The sequence below is a fragment of the Mastigoproctus giganteus genome, chromosome 5 (assembly GCF_048544385.1).
Source record: "Mastigoproctus giganteus isolate SK-2022 chromosome 5, ASM4854438v1, whole genome shotgun sequence".
Taxonomy (NCBI): Eukaryota; Metazoa; Arthropoda; class Arachnida; order Uropygi; family Thelyphonidae; genus Mastigoproctus; species Mastigoproctus giganteus.
The window spans coordinates 48,543,795-48,565,389 of NC_143579.1; the positions used below are offsets into that span (position 1 = coordinate 48,543,795).

At 35.9% G+C, this 21,595-nt stretch overlaps 1 protein-coding gene across 3 annotated transcripts in view; it reads right to left on the minus strand.

The window, feature by feature from the left end:
• Positions 1–21,595, minus strand: part of RapGAP1 (Rap GTPase activating protein 1) — a 344,351-nt gene that overhangs the window by 272,484 nt on the left and 50,272 nt on the right. For all 3 annotated transcript variants that reach the window (XM_090373185.1, XM_090373182.1, XM_090373183.1), the window contains exon 2: positions 3,015–3,161. The gene's annotated coding sequence lies outside the window, so the exon portion shown is untranslated. The remainder of the gene's footprint in view (positions 1–3,014; positions 3,162–21,595) is intronic.

Sequence of the window (21,595 nt, forward strand, 5' to 3'; positions counted from 1 at the left end):
CGCAGTACTTACAGATTATAGATGGACAGTCATTTTAAGTTTCTTTTATTCACAACTGCACCATGTTATCACCGGGAAATCTCTCCACCCTCCGCCACTCCACCCTCCACACACACAAAATAAACAGAATTTTCTCAAGGTTAGTTTTAAACCGGCTGTCAAACTCAAATGCATATTCTACTTCTTTAATATCTTTTGTATGATTCCGTATTTTCAAAATTGCTTTTATAAATACGGAATCATTATTTGTCATGTTAATATTGACCCTTTGTGGGTTGTTCTTCGTAGGACCTTGGCCTAGATAGCGTTTAAGTGTGGTAATGAACCATGACGTACATAATTCATTTTTAAGGGTGTGTCTATGTGTAGGTGCTCACACGTGTTTTCTGACGTTAATATTCTATGGGCGACACTAAAACAGCATGAAATGCGGAGAAAATGATACCTGTGATAATATTAAAACCATTTCTAACTGTACAAATGTCTCTGACAATAAGACTCAGAAATACTGTTTGTATTTTAATATTACAATAAAAATATTTTATTTTCTACAATAAAAACGTCAGTGAAAGCATAATAATTGTAACTGCATTCAGTCAATAACGTCGGTATTCACTAAACTCAAAAGTAAAAAATATCCCAAGAAAGAAAAATGTTTCTCTTTTTTTTCTTACATTTTGTCCAATCTCAACTATATGTTAATTACGTCTAGCAATTATTCTCTTCTCGTTATGTTAATTGGTGTTGGCACGTAAAGTTAATGAATCTTTAGAAATAGCCCATTTCTTCCACAAATAATTATAGAGCTGCATAATTCCAATCGCCTGATCTCCATTGACCACCAAGGAATGCTGCATGGCGACTAGTATTTTACAAATCATCCAGTGGTTCTGAGGTTAAACTGCAGGTTTCTTTATTTTATTATCTGTCTATACGTTAAAAAAAGTTTTCCTCCTAGTGATATTTATTCGAGTCAATGGGAGAAGAGGGCCAGGCAATTGCGTCACTACAAATGCAATTAATTATTGACAACTGTCTCCATAACGTTCACCAACCTCGTGCACGTGCCAAATATTTGATGTTCCATTGTAACGTTTTTGTATATTAATGAATATTGTATACAGTATTTGTAAACAGTTTAATATTTTTTAAATATTTGTATAGTTTGTGAATATTTTAGTCCTGCTCTCGGGTCCAATAATATTCTTCATGCATTATGGAACCCGAAACAAAAGGCCTTTTCCTAAGTGGCCTATGTAAATGCAGGTAAATAATTACATAGTGATATTTATTCGACCTTGAGAATGCCGAGTACTACAAATGCACAGGTAAATAATTACATAGGTCATTACCTGATTAGAAATCGATTAGTGCATATCGACAGGTGTCTTTTACATAGAAAAGATGACTTACTCCATATACCTCTGCATTTTATGTAGAAAAGCGTGCGGGGGTGGGCTAATCCTCCTAGTTATTAGTTTATTTTTTTGTGGTTCAACTTTCGATAGAAGCACACTACGATGGACTCCTAGTGCAGACGCTATACGGATATTTTCATCTCATCAAGTGAAGGAGTATTTCTGCGAAAGAGGACTTTTTTAGTATGCCATCCCTCTCTCCCACCTGGCAACTAACTTTTCATGGGTGGTGCCAAAATTTTGAACATATTTATCGAGGCCTCATTATGATACTCTACTCGTATATTCCTGAGTCAAAATAATTTCTTGTCTGTTTAGTAAACGCAATTCCTAGTTGCGATTATTTTCTACACGAACCATATATTTATTGTAGTAAATATAAGGAGTCGGCTGACGTCAGAAATTTTCACTATCCCACAATGCAACGTGATTTAGCAGACGCACAACACTGGAAATTTCTACAGAACCAAACGCTAAATGTGCATTTGTCTTTTGGGACAATAAAATGCCCTCATGGATATAAATGCACACAATAGAGGAAAAGGTGTTTTTTTTTTTTTTTTTTTTTTTAAATGTTCTGGGTTCTGACGTCATTTCATGGATGAGTTACGTTTTTTTATATTTTTAAAAAACGCCACATCAGTCAATGACAGATTACAGATATGTATTGTCAGAATTGTGGTTGTAATTACATTAGATATTTATGTACAATGCCCGATAGCGTCTGTGATGACTTAAACACGATAACGTAATTAGGAACATTAAAAATAAATTGATTCACAAGAAAAACGCTTCAGTCGGGATTTTACAATTGGACGTTTAATTCTCCCTCTGCTAAGGTGGCTAAAATAAAATAAACAAATAAAAATCATAGCAGAGGTAGAGTTAAGTTTATTTAAAAAGTGACACATAAATGTAGATTTTTAAATAATTGTTGCAATTAAGTGTAATTTGTTTGTGGGAGGGGGGGATAGTAAAGCAAAAGACAGAACTAACGAACGCTTTTTGTAAATAAAGAGTTTTTGAAATAAAAACAAAAAAATATCACAAAAGAAAAATGAATGCGGTAAGTGGCTATCTTAAAAGGAAACAAAACCTGTTTCCTTTTAAGGTAGTTGTTATAGCACCATCATTAGCACATTTAATGATGGTGTGGCTCCGTTTCTTGTAAAATTTAAAAGAACCGAATCACTAACAGAAACGAAAACAAATTGGTTTGCTAGTAACGTGTGAATGGTGACTAAGTCATGGAAACCAAAAGAATCAGGTTTTATCGTGTTTAATTTTGAACCACTGGCCAGAAGGCATGCAGCCAGTCAGTAACCTCGCCACTTATTACGCATGAGGGTCCCCGAGTGCCACAGCAAGCACAGCTCACCACTTTATATTTTATTCAAACAGAGAGAGAGAGAGAGAGATATCACACCGTCCAACTTACCGTCACATTGTCTAAAGATCACATGCCATACCAAAATCAGTTTTAATAAGAATCACATTTTAAATGAATGGTTAATGAAGTTACCATGTAAAATAGCTAATCATCCAAATTTATTACAATTTTTATTATTATTATTATTTAAAAATTTATTTCCTTGCCTTTGTTTCTGTCTCTACATCATATTTACTCCCGCTATGTCTTCAGAACAGTCTAATCCGGTTAGCAAGAAGCTTTTATTGAAAAGTCCCTGGTGAAGGACTTGCTGAGGCGGCTCTTGAGGATGTTACACGGATATTCTTTTGTCACTGTTTGGTTTTAAAAACAAAATATGCATTAAAATAAAACTGAATTGTCAAAAAAATCATATGTATATGGGATTACTATCTAACTATGATAAAAATAAACAAGTGTATGATGTTTCTAAGAACTTTAATTCAATATGTATTTTAAGTGTCTAAATGCCATTCAAACAGTTTACGAAGTCGAAAGTCATTAATCAATGTTATGGGATGCCATAATATTTCCTGATTATCTGCTCATATACCACTATATTATACTAAAATCATACGAGGACAATCAGAATACAGTATTTTATATAACTACAATGTATGTTTGCCTCCCATAACGTTGGTTATTTTGAATGCAACGTATTTATAGTATAGGACATGAATTTGAAATGAGAAAAGCAATTAAATTTGTATTCAGGTAAAAAGAAGCATTGAAATTCACACAATGCTAACATGGTATAAATTCAAAGTAAATTGTATTTAAATTGAGGATTAGAATAACTCATCCTGATTGGACTGTCGCTGCACATTTACTTTTTCAGTCAAGACTTGAATCAACCTATAACAGTGTTCTGCTTCTCAATCTGTTTTGTGAAAAGTATTCTCCTTCAAAAAAAAGCAAAAAAAAAAAAAAAAACAATAAATAAATATTTGAATGTCTCTCACTGCCTACAGTTTTGATACTACAATTCATTTTTTTCAATTTCAGTTATGTTAGTGTTCCTGCCCCTAGACAAATCCTCCGTACCTCTAAAGGTATGCGTACCACCAGTTGAAAAACACTGACTTATAGTATGCTACAATGGAAGATAGCAGAACCCAAACCAACCACAAATTCTGCGAGGCATCATTTTTTGGAGTCAAAGTTCACCTTTTGTTTCCCGTAGATTAGAACTGTAGCCTGCAATAAACTTCTTCAAAGATATTCCCTCTGTGTTTTCATTTTCGTTTGGGAAGAGTGTGGCAAGTTGAAAAAGATTTTTTTCCATGGAGTTAAATCTATTTTCGCAAGGAGGGAGGAAAACCCCGGTCCTTCCACTGAGATTGGCTAATTACTGCCTCAGTTGAAAATGGTCTTTAAGAATTTCTCCAACGAGATTCCAACCAAGAACTCTCTGGGCGCCTCCGTAGCCAGGTGGGAAGGAGCAGTAGTGCGTAGCACACGCTTCTTGATTAGACCGGGGTTCGAGCCCGTCACCACCAAATGCGGAGGATGCGGAAAGGTCAAGGGAATGAATTAGCAACTAAGGCAATATGGCCTTAGTTGCTAATGCTCCTAAAAAAAAAAAAAAAAAAAAACCAATAACAAGAACTCTCTAACCAGGTGCTTTGTTATTCCGATATCTATTATTTACAGGGATTACGCTAAGAACTGAGCAGAAGAAACACTTGCTAAAAGGAACTGGGAGAGTTAACTCCATCCAGGTATACACAGAAGGGCAGACATCGTACTGTTGTGAATTGTGGAGGGGGAATATTAAAAAGGATGACTGTGGGAGGGAACCTTCCATGAAGTTAGGAAAAATATATTTTTTATTTCTATGTATGTTCCTTTCCCTGGAATTGTGACATATTTATTGTTTTTGTAGCATTAGATTATGAAGTTTCATGATTCTGATCATGCATATTCGTTGTGTCTCGGTAGAATCTTTTTTTTCTCAATTATTCTGTGCTCATTTATTCCTATGGGAGGGATCAGTGTTCGTGAATACGTTTATTTCTTTCTTTCACGTCTACTATGAGGGAACATTCCTTATATTTGATTTAATGATAGCTAGCTCACCATAAAGAGATATCTCTATTGAAGTCCCACGACAAGGATAAACGATATAATGTATACTACTGAAGAGTAGACAAATTAGTGGAGAAAGATAACAAAGCTGTTCCTATAAGTCTTGTATCTGTGAGGCGGCCAGAGTAGCAATCGATATGGGAGGAGGTCTATTACGACCTACTTTCAGGAAAACGATAATGCCAGCAGTAACAAGCGAGGAAATGAAACAGCAAGCACTTGTGTTCCAAAGCGGTACGTTGTGCTATTTTCGGAAAAGATTTCAACGTTTCTTTCTCAGAGAAAGAAAGGGTTTGTCAAAGATGAATGGAGCGTGGTCTGAATCGAAATAACAGAGCAAGAGACAACAACAAAAAAATGAAAGATGGGAAAGCAACAGTGTTGCTCCAAGTAATGACAGTGAGTCACGTGGTCTTCATAAAAACAGTTTGATAACTTGATCTAGTAAAGATTCATTGATCCACGCAAAAAAAAAAAAAAAAAAGTTTACAAATATATTTTTTGCAATAATATAACAAAAGCAGGGATTTTTAAAAACCTTTATATCTCAGAGATCATAGCAAGGGTCGCGACTCCATTTGGGATCGTGAAGATCATATTTCGATTTGCGATCTACCCCAAGGTGTTTTTCTTTCCTCGCCGGAGAGGAGGAACGTCGCATTAATCGTGCATGTAAATGCGTAAATATCAGAATATCCATATTTTTTGTTGTTATAAAATGGGAAGGCGGAAGTGACGTTTCGTTATACAGTAGTAAGAATCCTTTTACGAAGAGAAATTAATTTCTATTTCAATGTCAAGTCAGAATAAAGGGAACTTTTCAGTTGTAGTTTTTAAATGGCTCTTGCATTTTGCTGAAATTGGCGTGAAGGCGGATTCGGTGCACTGGTTGGACCTGTCCTTAGAAAAACTAGCAGCATCCTCCCAAACACTGCCAACCGACTTTATTACGAAAGCAGACACGCATGTTTGCTTTCGCGATAATTTTTTCCATAAGAAATGAAAAAACAATTTTCTTATATGTATCTCAATTATTTCTAGGAATTATCGGAAAAGTGGTTTTTTTTTTTTTTTTTCGACGGTGGCTTACTGGCTACTTTGACATGTTCGTTAGTCAATCTTTATTCACTCGCAACCTCAATTGTAACCAGACACTCGCGTGGCGTCTATTTAATCCCATTTTGCTTTAATTATAAACGAAGATAAATGAAAGAAATTAATAATTATAGCGAAAGTTTTTGTCGCATTTTTTTTTTTAGAATTTTCACGATCACTGGCCTCCAGATGAAACTCAGACGCAACGTGAACGTCAATATTTTTGTCAGCTGCTCGCGCTTAGCTGGCGAAATCAAAGCATTAGACGCCTGTCGTTGGCGTCTCGCAGACACCATGTGAGAAAGGCAGACGTTTTTGATCACCTGGCGTCAGTTAAAACGCCAAACAAAAATTTAGTGTCTCGTAATTCATACTATATTAAAATGAAAACAGAAAATACAATATAAGCAATTAGAGAATATTGATTGGGAAATATAAACTGGAGGATCTGATTTTATTTCCAGATTTTAAAAAAAAATTAAAGTGGTATCTGTCAGACACCATGCTAGCAGATGAAGGTTAATCGCTTTGATGCGTGATTTTATTCGTTGATGTAACTCCCGGGACTGCTTAGGAATATTTTAACCTAACCAGATATAAACAAACAAAACAACTGATTTCGTCAACGTATAACTCGTAAATTTCGAATACATTTGGCAAACTTCCTAACCCTACACTAAAAAAAAAAAGTTTCAATGCATTCAGAAAATAAATGGAAAAAATCACCTGTTTCACTAACGAATACATTGGCCAGCCCAAATGCCTCCCTACAACTGCGGAGTGTCTGAATATAAATGGCTGTAAACTGGCCTTTAAAAATTCCAGGCAAAAACTTGAGAGATTTTCTTATACTGCTCATGCACTCTCATCGGATATACAGTATATATCTACACATTTAATGAATTTGTTACAGAAAACCTTATAAATATATGAGCACTAAAAAGCAAGTTGGGAAAAAAAATCTAATAGCAGATTATGGCTAAATTTATTCTACTGTATCTACTAGAGAACGTATAGCTCAGAGTAATAAGATACTACTCTGTGGTATAGCTAGTAGTGAAACGCCCTCTATCAAAAACAGTGACAAATAAATAATGGAAAATAAATAAATCGTGGAAGCTAAAAACCGTGTCTTTTGAAAATTTTATGCTGTTGTAAGAATATTATTGGAATTATCAAAATCCTTTTGAAATTAGCATAGTTTACTTTATTTTAAAACTACTTTTAAAGAGGTCAAAGGCAGTGATGAAATGCAATCACCAAACTCCGTGACTTTAAACGTTACGGTAATTTGACAGAGCGTATAAGTCAGTAATGCATTCATTGGCATGACAAATATTTTAATGCTTTTAAAGACTTAACAGTAACGGGATTACGTTTTATTTGGTTACTTTGAATACAGTGACATTTGTAAGAGGAAAACAGAAAATGACATAATACACTAGTGGACAAACGTTAAGTGTAAATGACAGAAGTGAAATAATAAGTGCAATAATTATACATAAGAGAAGTACAAAAATAGTTTTCAAAATAATACAAGTCAATGAAATTCGACATAAAAAATGCACTACGTTATCAAGCAACTATTAGCATCATAATTTTTGTAATATGCAAATTAGTTCATACGCGTCTAGAAATGAGGATCAAGCCAACGTGGTTATTCAGGGGATATGATTATCTCTTACAGCGAGGCAACGTTCACAACAACAACCAGTTCTCTCGTGCTGGTTGTTGTTGTTGTAGGATTTTAGACGTATCAGCAACTTAAGCCATATTGCGCTGTATATAATATGTTTGCGCCTCCGTAGCCAGGTGGGAAGGAGCAGCAGTGCTAGCACACGCTTCTTGATTAGACCGGGGTTCGAGCCCGTCACCACCAAATACGGAGGATGCGGAAAGGTCAGGGAATGACCACCGCATATTCCCGGAGCAATATGGCCTTAGTTGCTAATGTTCCTAAAACCAAATAACAACAACAACAACATATAATATGTTTGTGGTCGATTTGCTGTTTTCTGGACGAAAAATCCCTGGTTTCCGGGAGAAAACCATGTTAGCCTCGCCTGAGACCGACTAACTCAGCCACGGTGTGGAAAAAAGAAGATTAAAAATTCCTCACATTATTGACGTGATTCGAACTCAGGTCTTTTCCACCCGGGGTGGGCAGGACGGTGATTATACCAATTATACCTACCCACGAGGGCGGCTCTCATGCTGTTAAGCAATGTTTACAAGTATTGAAATTTCTTATTTATTGTGGTGGTGGTGGTGGTGTAAAAGTTAACGACAAAAAATTTGTCTTCCAGAGCATCCCATGATGGTCAATGGGATTTATGCCGGAATACCTCGGCAACTACTCCATTCGTGAAACAACATTACTTAGAAGACAGTCCTCCACTAGTTCTCCACAGGAGGAGAAAATTATCATTAGGAAATCCTTCTCAAGTATTTTAGATGCGGTAAGCCCCAAATTTTCAAGGATTTCATCCCTATATATCATAGTAGTAGCAGTTCCTCTCTCGAGGATATGCAACTTCATGTATACATTATGCTTATCCACCATTTTCTCATTCCACAGCGGTTCCCTTTTTTGGTGTTTATGGATTTGTTTAAGGTCGGTCGGTCGGTTGGGGTCTCTCTCTCTCTCTCTCTCTCTCTCTAAATGGCTAAATAGCCAGAAAAACAACGGTACATAACACTATACGTATACAATATCCATACACTTTAAATCTCTGGCCTTTCCAGTGAACTGGTACACCTACAATGAAAGCAACGTGAAGATGGGGGAACCCCTGGTGCCGCTTTTCACTAAATACAGTACGCTCTACTCTCATGTCAGCCTAGTCAGCACAATACATCGTTGTCTGACACTTTCCAAGAGGAGAGATCTAGGTTCGATTCCCATGGACAACTGGAGGAATTTCGAAAGTTCTTTTTAATTCGAGGCTGAAATTAGCCAATCTCAAGCGGAGGGTATAAGTTTTCCCCCATGAGTTATTCTGGGTTTATCAGTCAGTACAACTCGGCGTGTGAACACCCATAATACACTTACCGTTGTGAGCGCACGCTTGCGAGCCATTAATACCAATCACTATTGACCAAATCAGACTGATTAGCGTGATTTAATTACCCATAATTCCACACCGTGGGGAAAAGATCTGAGTTCGAATCCCGTCAAAAGACGAGAGAAATTTTCACTGGATTTTTTTTTTTTTTTTTTTTTTACACCGTGGTCGAATTTCGTTCGGTCTCGGATGAAGTTATCATGGTCCTTCCGTCAGAAATTCCGATTCTTCGTTTAGTATAATAAGCAAACTACCATCAGTTACATGCAGTGTACAGACACAATACACTGCACACGAATTAGCCTCGACTCGGGAAATTTCAAAAATAATTTTTTTTTTTTTTTTTTTTTGTAGATTGAATTTGAATTCGCCCGTGAACTAATCCTTGGACCAATCCCATTGGATCCAATTGACATGCCGACACCTGAAACAATTCTTCTCTACAACGAGATGAGAAGGACACAAATCATGATTAGTTTTGAATACATACAGTACCTTCCTTCAACAGCCTAAGGAATACCTTCGGTGAGAGACATTCCTTTCTGAAGTGGCTTCAAACTCGGTAGAGTTGCTGTGCTGTCATCTCTCTATGCCAACTAGCAGTTACGGTAGATATTCTCCAATGCTGGCATTATGAACATTAATCGACTTTTTACAGATTTTCGTTATCCTCCAATTTCCTGGAACTGTCTCCATAATCATGATACCGCATGTAGATGGACATTCAGAATGCTGACTACCTTCCAGTTTGCTATCAGCCAGAGAAAGCACAAATTCATGAAGACACAATATGGCCATCGTAGCCTATGTGTCGTTAAATTCGACAACAACAAATTCATGTCCTTTAGCTGGTGGGGACTCTATTTCTATATTATCTTCCATATGAAATTTTCTGAAATTTGAAACATAAGTTTTAACTCTTAGTACATGAAACGCATTTAACTACTTTTCTAAATTGTTATTGTACGGTTTCAGGCGAATCAGCAATATTCCGCCGTATATAACATGTCTACAAATTGCGGGTGTTCTGTGGTCCATATTCCGCCGTATATAACATGTCTACAAATTGCGGGTGTTCTGTGGTTGATCTGCTGGACGAAAAACCCGAGTTTCCAGGAGGAAAAACCATGCTACCCTGAGACTGACGAACTCAGCCATGTTGTGAAAAAGACCTATAAAAATTCCTCACATCATTGACGGGATTCTAACTTAGGTCTTTTCCACTCGGTGTTGGGATGGCGGTGGTTACTCACGATGTTACCAACTGTGCTGCCCACGATGGCTATTTTAAACTGTAAAAGTTGTATTAAATAATACTACAGTTTATTATCTACTTTGAATTAATCATCTGCTGTTGGGAGGGATTAAATTGTATTGGTGCGAAATCGCCCTTATATGCATTGTAATAACATATATTAAGTTATATTAACCAGTGAAACAGTAGTTTAAGTTGTATGGATTATCTGAGAGTTCCGTATTATGAACTGATCATATTCTAATTTAAATATTCTTATTTTTGTGCACAGAAATGTTTCTTTAAGCGAGATGTAAATTTTAAATATTTTTTGATTTTTATATTGATCGTTTGAAACTTCATCTTTATATTAATGTTCCTTGTATTGGGATATAGCTATTTTTGGTGTAATAAAAATAAATAAATATTAACAATAATAAAACTAAATAATAAAGTTGTTATGGTAAATAAATGACCAAACACAAATTAACAAAATGTGATTTAATATTAAAGCTATAACATTCCCATCAAGTATCTAAAATTATTATCGAGATCCTATACATCTCCCTAAATTTGTATTCATGCCTTTGGACATTTATGTAAAACCAAAACAAAATCAAACACTGGCCATAGGTCACAAAAGGAAGCTGCAATCTTTACAGCTAAATGAAATAATCGGCCGCTGAAAATTCTCATAACCTAGTTGCCCAAATATTGGATCGTTTTTCTAACTGGAGTATACTTCAGTCTCAGAGAAGAACACAACTTCTCAACTGAAATGGTTTTTAAAAACCGTAACGCCTAAATTTTGACCTAAATGCTAGAGTTCAAACGCAACTGGTTCTCATCTCGTTCATTAGAGGACAGGAATTCAAATGTGTCCTCGATTTTGCCTATCACACACGAATTGAATTTTTACTTGACATCTACACAGTAACTAGATTAACCATATTTTATTTTTTAAATGAAATTTTCTCCCTGAGTTAAAAAAAAAAAATTCGTCATCTGTTTATGACAAGTACAGCAAATCGTTGGAATGAGAATTTGAATTTTTAACGTGGCCTTTGCCTATTATATAAATGGCACATTATATAATGGTTCATTAGGAGATAGAACATCACGTACAACAAGACAGCAATAACGAAAACTTAATTATAAGGTAGAGAAATACTGTTCCGCATGGTCATGCACTATCCTTTGTTGCTTCCTAGAACATAAATTTTCTTTCAAATGGTTCTCCTCGCACATTAACACCACTAAATCACTTATCACTGCACGAGCACTGTAATTGCTGGGTATTCATCACACTTCATCTTCAAACAAAAGAAAAAATTCTTCAAATAGACCTAGTCCAAAGAAAACGAGTTTTAAACGTTTTACTAGCAGATTACACTAATAGTGAACAGTACTGGATTATCACAATTTATCGTAGCCCGAGTGATGATTAAAGTCCTCTTTTTTTTCTTAAAGAAGACGACAATTAATTGCAGGAATTTAACTGTAGAAGGCTGATTGTAGAATATTTCTTAGGTATTTTATTGATTACCTGATTGCTAGAAGAAAAACAAGCAGCTTCAGAGCCGTTTTTGTTTTTTAAATGTTTATTTCGCTTCTTTTAAAATGAAGTTGAGCCTGACCTAATTAATTTTTGTGGGTTGCTATTTATTTTGGTCATTTTATTGTGTATCTGATGTCTGCTTCTTCAATTTGTCCCACCTCTTATGTAATAAGATCGAATTTAAACTTAGTGTGTGATGTCATGATTTGCCGAGGTGCTAAAAGTGGTAGTTAAGTAAAGATAGTCTGTATAAGATCATTAATAGAATACTCTCAAGGAAGAAACAAAAGTTTCTATAATTTCAAACAAAATCATTGTAATTTCTTCTACGTAGTTAAATTATCTTGACAGTTTATGCCGCTGTTACTCATGAATGCTAAACGTTACTGCAGTAAATGAAAATTTCAAGTTTCTTGACTCAAGGTATCTGACAGATGTATTTTTTTTAAATTTTTGTTTGTTTATTTGACATTTCCCTGAATATGAATTAAAAAAAGAACTGTCATATTAGGATTACCCGGAACAACTTCATCTATCTATGCGTATTATGCTCATAAACTGCCTGTAGGGTTACCTGTTTTGTTCAACGAAAAACTCTAGTTCCAATAGAAAAAGTTTTTGCTCTTCCTACCCTAGACCGACTAACTCGGCCACGGAATGAAAAACTGACCGTAAAAGTTCCTCACGTCATTGACGGGATTCGAACCAGGGCCTTTTCCACCCGGTGCGATTATAACAACTGTGCTACCCACGAGGACTCTTAATATGGAATGGACGTGGACACGTATTGTGTGTCTTATGTAGGTCGGCCTTCTGAGGTTAGCTCAACTCCGTCTTGGTAAACTATGATGATATCAAACTCTGTAAATGGCCAGAAATAAGTGTAGTGCTTTGTTTTTGCAGTGTCATTGTTGTGTTATATAGTTCTTTCTGGTTCGCTTAGCTACCAGGAAGCAACGATCACCAGGAAAGCTACTTCCAGTACCCATCCATGCCACAAGGAGCCACCAGAACTGTACATGTACTGCTCTACACAAGGCAAAGAAAACAATAAAAATTTTAAATACTGCAAAATAAATACAGTATAAATTAATATAAAATAATAAAATTCTGCATTCACTGGAAGTAGTGCAATAACTCTGAATATGGAAGTGAGACCATATCCTCCCATATAATCTTTTCCATCAAGAACATCGAAAAAAAAAAAAAAACTGAAAAGTTCAAGTTGGGATCTAATGTTGCCATCGCAGTACGCAGTGTCCAATGAAGCATTGGGTGCTACTCTGGCCAATGGTTTCTTCAGACTGTTAATATTAGGAATGTCCTTTGTGGTATATTCCACGAGTTTCAACTCTAACCAGCGGATTCAATTCGAGACTTCCGGTAGGCCACTCTGAAGAGGTGATGAAATTCGGGACATAATTGAAAGTCGTGATTGGGACAAATATGGATGGTGAATCTTGGTGTAAGGAGGTCCAGCGGCCTCAATGGAATATACGAGAAGTTTAGTTTAGATTTTTTACTAGCTTGTAATTACTACTGAATATTTTGATACGCATCGCGCAAAAATGTAAACGGTAATTTAATAAAAAAAAAAAAAATACATAACATAATTCTTGTAAACGGACATCCATTAAGATAACTACTTAAATGAAATAAATATCTAAATTACAAATTTATGAAAGGTAAAGTACAGATTGAAATTAAAACTAATAAAATCACAGAAGAGCTGATAAAATTAAGTATTAAAAGCGATCAAACAAACGTAGAGGGGCTCTCTTTTTTTTTTTTTTTTTTCAGATTCCCATTCGACTCTTACACAAAACAATCCCATTTGCTTTTCTGCTTTACTAAGCAAAATAGATTCGTCAGCTAAAAGTGATTTCTTTCACATCAACACTCACTCCTGCACAGCAGAGGAAATCAATAAATGTACCAGAAACGAAACTCGTTCATCCATTAAAATGTGGTTTCTTCTGTCTCTTCCCTAATTCACCAAAGAATGCGCATACTCCGTTTAAGACAACCAAAGTGCTTATCAGCCCTGATTTCTATGATTTGTATGTCGCTAAGCGCAGAAAAACTTAGCCAAGCTTCTTTTTTTTCTAAGTTGTAGATTAAAAACCGGAACAAAAGTAATCATACTTGACGAATCTCGCCAAACCTTTGGCATCTTACAGAAAATCAAATGAAATAAAAGTAATCGAAATATGTTTTTTAACTTTGATTCTATGGGCCATTTATCATTGTTTTCAGGCTGAATAGTTTAATTATCTAAGAAGAGTTTTATGAGTCACAGGAAATTTTACAAGTAATTCATCTGAATTAAGTGTGAACTGTATCAGCATACTTGGAATTAAGATTGCCCATCTTCCGGAATTAATCTGCAATAAATATGCATTTCCCTGCTCTCAGTAGTACTTGTCCAAGAAGTTGAAAGCGCCAGAATTTTATAATTTATAGATTTACTGTTTTATTATATTTTTATCTATGAACTGGGGCAGATGTGCTTTATCTACTACACTTAATGATGGCTGATTAACGATCTTAAGACCAGTGTGAATTATTTTTATAAAAGTATACATGGGGTTGGATAGTAGTACTATCGAACCCCGTGTATACTTTTAAATAAAATAAGTTTCATTTTTCACTCAAGCGGTTTCTTTTAACTTATAAAAAATATTTCCTAATCTTTTTTTAAGGTAGATAAAATCTCCCGGAATTAGCTACCTATTAGAATGCTACTAGGAATCCAACGAGACCATTGCAAGCAATAAAGTCGCAACATCCTGAAAGATAGCTTTCTTAGAATTTCTCGCCCTTGATTTTGCAACTCAAGTAATAATGCGATATTTGATTGTAGATATTTGTTTCAGAACGGCGCCCTTCAGTGTTTATCCAAAGATATTCGCGCTTTTTGCGCCTTCATGTGGCCTTTCTTTAGAGGTAGATTTAAAAGAGAAAATACGTTAATATGCTGCATGGCGCTCTCTTTTATTTGTTTGTTAGCTAAGGAGGAATGTGAAATATATACCACATGTCTAACTACCTCCTTCAAGATCTGATGACTTCTTTCAAACATCCTAATCCCTCCCTTTCTCAAGTAATAATGAGGCTTAGGTTTTCTTGAATAGCCACAGACGTGGGGGATATCGAATGTTGGCCTTGTTACTCAGAAACACTGTGTGGTTCAAGGAAATCGCGAATAGTGACGTTAATATACTTTATTTGTCCAAGCAAACGCATTTTATATTTAAAAAAAACTAGTTTCACTTTAATTATCTAAGAATTTTCTATTTCAGAAGAAAACACCCACCCTTTTTGGAATCTTGCATGATTACGAAGAAATTTCATTTAACTCTACAGTTACTAATAATTCAAATTTGAATTACTACTAATTCAAAATGATTTTTTAACCGTCTAGCCAACTTCCCCTCAATTTTTACATGATGGTGTATCATATTGTAATTTATACTTTGCTTGTCTTCTGGAGGAATCAACCCGAATTTCAGCTCGAATAAATCCTTAATCTCCAGGTAAAACCTACCAATTCGACCCCATTTGGAAAAAAGTTCAGAAAAAAGCTTCTCTATACAAAAAAACCTTCACTAAAACTTACTGGTTGGCCATTCGAGGTTAGACAACAAAGATTACAAGGTCTGCAAAAAAAAGCCTTTTTTTCGCTCCCTGTTAAAATTCAGAGTGATTCTTGTAGATTTGACGTTGGTGAATTCAAATATGGCAACCATATTTGGTGGGTGTTAACCCACCGATTTTAAGGGAGACGGGATTAAAGTCAAAAACTACGTTTCTAGTAAAAGAGATTTCATATATTATATAAAATTGTTACACACAATACTAAATATTGAAGGATGGGTCAATTAGCCTTATTCTATTTACAAAAATGGTTATCTGATAAAACACTTATTTTGTCGTTTTTTTTATATTTTATAATGGTCCATTGGTGTCTTCCGTACGAGATTCCAACAGTAGTCTGCCAACATATTTGGACTCCATTTTCTGTGGTATTTATTTATTTTATTATTATTTTTTAATTTGAGAATTAATGAAACCGTTCATCGGAGACCGCTTCCAAGTGTTCAGAAGAAAAAAAAAAAGACTAAATGAGAATGTATGAAATGAAGCTTTAACGACATGTTGCATCCCAACTCTGTGATTTCTCGTTGCCTACATTGTACTTTTGTGATTTCTTATTGCCTAAAAAGTTTCGGCAGACGTTTTTGAATGCCTTCCATGCTCTTATTTCTGTAGCATTTAATTTTTTTTTAGCGAATTCCTCATCTAATTCATACAACGCTCGTTTACAAACACTAATTCACTAAAACACCTGTTCGCTTTGTTCACCACTTTGCTCTCTGAAAAATATACACTTTTTGAAATACGAAAATGCTTGCTTGGTGCTGAACACACTCGTATATGCATATTCACTGCCCTACCATTAATATCCGGACACCCTCCATGTGGAAACAGGTCCTATGCATGCAACACGTCACAGAACCTGTTATACATATGCACACTGGGTTTCAAACTGACAATTGCAAAAGTGGGCATGCAGGATGACACGTTTAACAGACTTCCAACGTGGAATGATAGCAGGATGCCACATAAGCAAGCGTTCTGTACGAGACATTGCAGTCACTCTGGGGATCCCTAGGTCAACGGTTAGTGACGTCATATGCAAACGGAAGAGGAATTGGACTGAATCTGCCAAAAAACGGCATGGTAAACCCTGTAAACTAACAGAACGGGACAAGAGAATTTTGCGAAGAACTGTGCGCGCAAATTATAATTTGCCATTGTCTCAAGTCACACAAACCCTCTGTGAGAGTGTTGGGACTAATGTGAGCACTAGCACAATACGAAGGACACTCCATGATATGGGTTACAATAGTCGTGCAGCTGTTCACAAGCCATTGATCACCTCAACAAATGCTAGACGCCGATTAACATGGTGTAAGGAGCGCGAATCCTGGACTATAGAGCAGTGGAAAACAGTCCTATGGACAGACGAGTCAAGGTTCGCACTCTACCAGTCTGATGGCCGTTCCTGGGTGTGGCGAATGCCAGGGGAACAGTTCCTTCCTGATTGTATCCTTCCAACAATGAAGTTTGGTGGTGCAGTGTTATGGTATGGGGCTGCTTTTCACGGTTTGGCTTGGGCCCGTTAGTCGTTATCGACAAAACCATGAATGCTGTGCAATACCAGGACATCCTGGACAATTATGCACTTCATTGTGGCAATATTTCGGGGAAGGCCCACATCTGTATCAGAAAGACAACGCTCCATTCCGTACTGCTCGGGTGGTAACAGAGTGATTTTAGGACATGGGTGTGGAAAAATTGGATTTGCCAGCCAGGGGTGCTGATCTGAACCGTATCGAGCATCTTTGGGATGTATTGGATCGTCAGGTACGTGCACGTCGAGATCGCCCAAAGAACAAGGTCGAACTGGCGGCTGCGTTAAAGGCCGAGTAGAGGAACATATCACCTGACATTTATAAAAAGCTGGTTGAGAGTATGCCGCGAAGATTGAAGGACGTCATAAAAGCAAAACGTTTAGCGCAAAATATCAAATGATATAATAAAAGCTCTTTTATTGTCTAAGGCAGGTGTCCGGATATTAATGGTAGGGCAGTGTATACCGGTAGAGAAGTTTCTAGAAGGCTCACAGTGTTTCTAGAGAACTTCGTCGAAAGCTTCCAGAAACGTCCCGATCTTTCTCCTGCACGACCAATCAGGCACATTCTCGAATGCTCTACAAATCTACCGAATGTTTTAGAAAAAAATAAATAGATAAAACAGGTGGAAGAGATGATTGAAACAACGACAAATCTTGGTTTTCGAGGGTAATGAGAACTTTTTTAAGCACCTATCTGAGTTTTTGAGCATATTTCCTACGAGAATCTGTCGAATTTATTTCAGGAAGGAAATTAATGCCGATCAGCTTTATCAGGCGTCGAAAGCGTAAAAATTTTACACGCAGTGTAAATATTTTTCTCTTCTCCATGAGTTCATTTCTAATTTTAATGTACTTGCACAATGTGTAATATATTTGCATTGTAGAAAGGTCGCACCAGTGTGGTGTCATTTCAGGAGATAATACATATACAAAAAAATTAATAAACCAGCCTTAGACCTTTTTTAAAAATTTTGTTCCCAACTTCATACTAAATGATTCTATTATTGCATTTACTTCTGTAGAATTTGACCTGCTATTGAAAACATTCCTAGTAACACTTGATGAACAACCAGTACAGATCATTTCGTGGAAGCATTTCCAGTAACACTTGGTGAACAACCAGTACAGATCATTTCGTGGAGCAGTTAATTTTGTTTTTAAAGCCAACAGACCACATCATCGAGTTGTAAATCTATAATCGGCTTCATGCCCTCCGTAAACTGACCTTAATCGATGTAACCTAAATCCATTGGGAGAATTGCCCTTTGACAGAAATGACACTCTAACGCCAGATTCATATCAATGAACTACCAACTGTCCATTCCTTATTGCTAACGAACCAGGAATGGTTACAAACAATTGCCTGCCATTGTTTGCCTACTATGATAACACGAGAACCCATTTAATTCTTCGGACATTATTTTTTTTTAACTAAATAATTATTGTATCGATATTTCTGTTTTCTTTATGCAGCCCGAAGCAAACTTTATCCTATATCGTTATTTAGCCGAGTCACAATGCTCCGATGGAACAAAAATCTTCACTGTCATGACGCTAATTACACTGGACCACTCTCGTTATACCATCGCGCCCCTACCCTCTTTTTTTGTTTACTCGGGGTTCTGATTCCTAATGACTTTTGAACAAGTGGATTAAACTTAGCATAAGGGGGGAGGTGAGTGACCTGTTTCTAATCTGGTGACGGGAAACAGCCGTGGGTATATCTGACAGTAAGCTTCTCCCATTATAGTTAACTCCATAACCATGTCAGAGAAGGTTAAATGGAAAAGTTTCCTGACCCTGCACTACGGAAATGAACTTTTTTTTTTTATCAACTTACATTTAAATTCTGATAAGTATTTGAGTCTCGGTGCTATCTTTTTTTTTAGAGGATTCTGAAGTCGTGATGAGTAATTATGACAACTTAAAACGTTAATGTTATTTCCTTTATGATATGGAAGTTTGCGTAGTCTGACTAATTTGCATTATCAAATCACTTATTTTTCTGTTGTTGTCACGTTTAAAAATAATATTTCTTTCCCCAGCACTGAAAGCCCCTTTAATTAAAGAGGCAACAAACATCTCCCTGGCAAAACATATCGTCAGTGGTGATCAGTTCGAAATTTTTTTGCCAGTAATAAAGTTTCCTGGCGGTCATTTTTGTGTAAATTTGTTTATTTTTCTTAATACCATCATTCTGCATTTGGTGGCACAAACTGAGATTACGCAATTATTTATTTATTTCCGATGGAAAATGCAGACCATACACGTCAAACCTTAGGCAGTACTGATCTATGTAATGGTAAAGTAGCAAGGAAAGTAATCACTGATGAAGTGGTGGAACATTGGTTTCATTTTTCATAAATCTGATTTCCATTTCCGGATAATTTCCAACTGGATATTTCTATCTAAATTAAATTAAGTGTTTACTGTCCTCTTTTAACATACTAATTTTAGATAGTTCAAGCGCTTACCTAAATATTCGACAATTTTAAACTCTTTCTAACAAGTACTTTGAGATAAATAAAGTATTGGATAATTCAAGCTCGAAGGTGCCCCATCGTGGATGAATTTTATGGTGTCGATTGCGTATCTTGCCTGATTGGTAGACACAACGTTCCTCAAAGAAAATGGCCCTTTGATAAACGATGCCGTAATATGATGTTGGTACGACGGTTATCTGTTGCCTAAATGTGGCAGTTGTAGGCGTCCACCTCCAGCCATTTAGCGAAAGCGTTTCGTCCTTCCAAAACATATGGAACAAAATTCTTGGTTTTCCCCTAAGAGCTGCTCTTTGAGAAGTATCGTTATTTTGTTATCAGTTTACTAAATATATAAATCATGAATTATTGCTTTTTGCTTCTTATATTAATCACAGAGTCCTCACGACTAGCAACAGTGGTTATAATCACTCTTCTCTCCACACCCTCTTACTTCTCTCTCTCTCTCGGGGTAATTCAGAAATTTCTTTTGGCTGTTGCAGTATAAGCCTCAGGCTTCCTTGCACCATATAGCTAATAATAATAATAGACAACGTTTATAAATAATTCTTTGCTTATAAACAGTATCAGATAACTTCGTTTCGCTCAATTAATAAATCCATAAATAAATACAGTATATAAAATTTAGCAAATTAAAATAAATTGTATAAAAGCTAAAGACTTCTATAACTTTCGATACATTAATAAATGCTAGTTTTATTTAAAAGTATCGAAATTACAATAATATACCATTTTCGGTTTTTCATGTTTATTAAATTTTAATCATAAATCCATTACATTATGTAAGCTTGAAATTCAAATAAATTTATGTTTCTTTACTGTAACCACAGCAACAAGTTAATAAAAGTAAACAAAAATTTTATCTTTAGTGAACTGATATATCTATTGTTTCGTTGTAAAGAAGTGGGTAAAAAATTATATTTTTATATGACGTATTTTAACGTAATGAATTACGCATGTACATTTGGATGCAAGGTCAGCAAGTAAAAAAAAAAATTAAGGCTATTACTGTAAGAAACATGCCACATGTCAGAAGATGCACAGTTCACAAAGTGATCGATGTAAAACGAGATGGAAGATGACGCTCAATGCGATAATATTATGTCCGAACAAGTTGGATGAGAGGAAATAGCCACTGCTTTTGGTCTTTGTGTAGAACTACCACTTAGTGGGAACGTTTATCTAAATGGTGATCGCAGGTAATAAAGGAGGTAGACCTAACAAAGAATTACATCAACTCTAACATGCAGTCAACCTTGTATAATTTACGCATTTATTATTTTTGGATTATCGTGGCAAAACCAGTAAGATTACATATTGCTTTTATATTCGTGGCGTGTTTCAATTACTCGCTTTAATTGGACACTTTTATCAAAGATGAAAAGGTTGCAGAAACGTGTCAGACAAGCTTTACAGAACGTCTTCTATTGAGCTTTACAGGTGATAAAAGAAGCCACGACAACCCACAGATGGAAATTATCTATCTATGCAGCACGTTAAATGTTAAAATTTGCATTTAGCGTGTTTGGGAACTCCCGAAAGTCATTACATGGGTGGAAAGGGCCAGAGCTTGAGGGGTGCCAGCTGGCAACTCTGGTAATGTCAGGGTTTAATGAGAAGGTTGAGCTAAATGTGTTGGACAGAGTCAATTGGTCATCGTTCGGTGTGGTAATGTGTCCAGCAAGTTTGAAACAGCAACGCCATCTATGAAAATTACGCTATTATAATTATTAGCCATATGGTGCAAGGAAGCCTGAGGCTTATGCTGCACCAGCCAAAAAAAATTTATGAATTACCCTAAGAGAGAAAACAAGAGTCAGGAGTAGAAAGGAATCACCAAGAAAGAGAAGGATGATGATATCCAGCTCAAGACCCTGGGTGTGCCAAGCCCATACTCACCAGACGTGAGCCCCTGGAGATATAACATTAAACTAAATAAAAATTTATTTTCTAATAGTTATATTTATATTTTGAAAAGTCGTGGTTAACTAGTATAGTCACTAATGC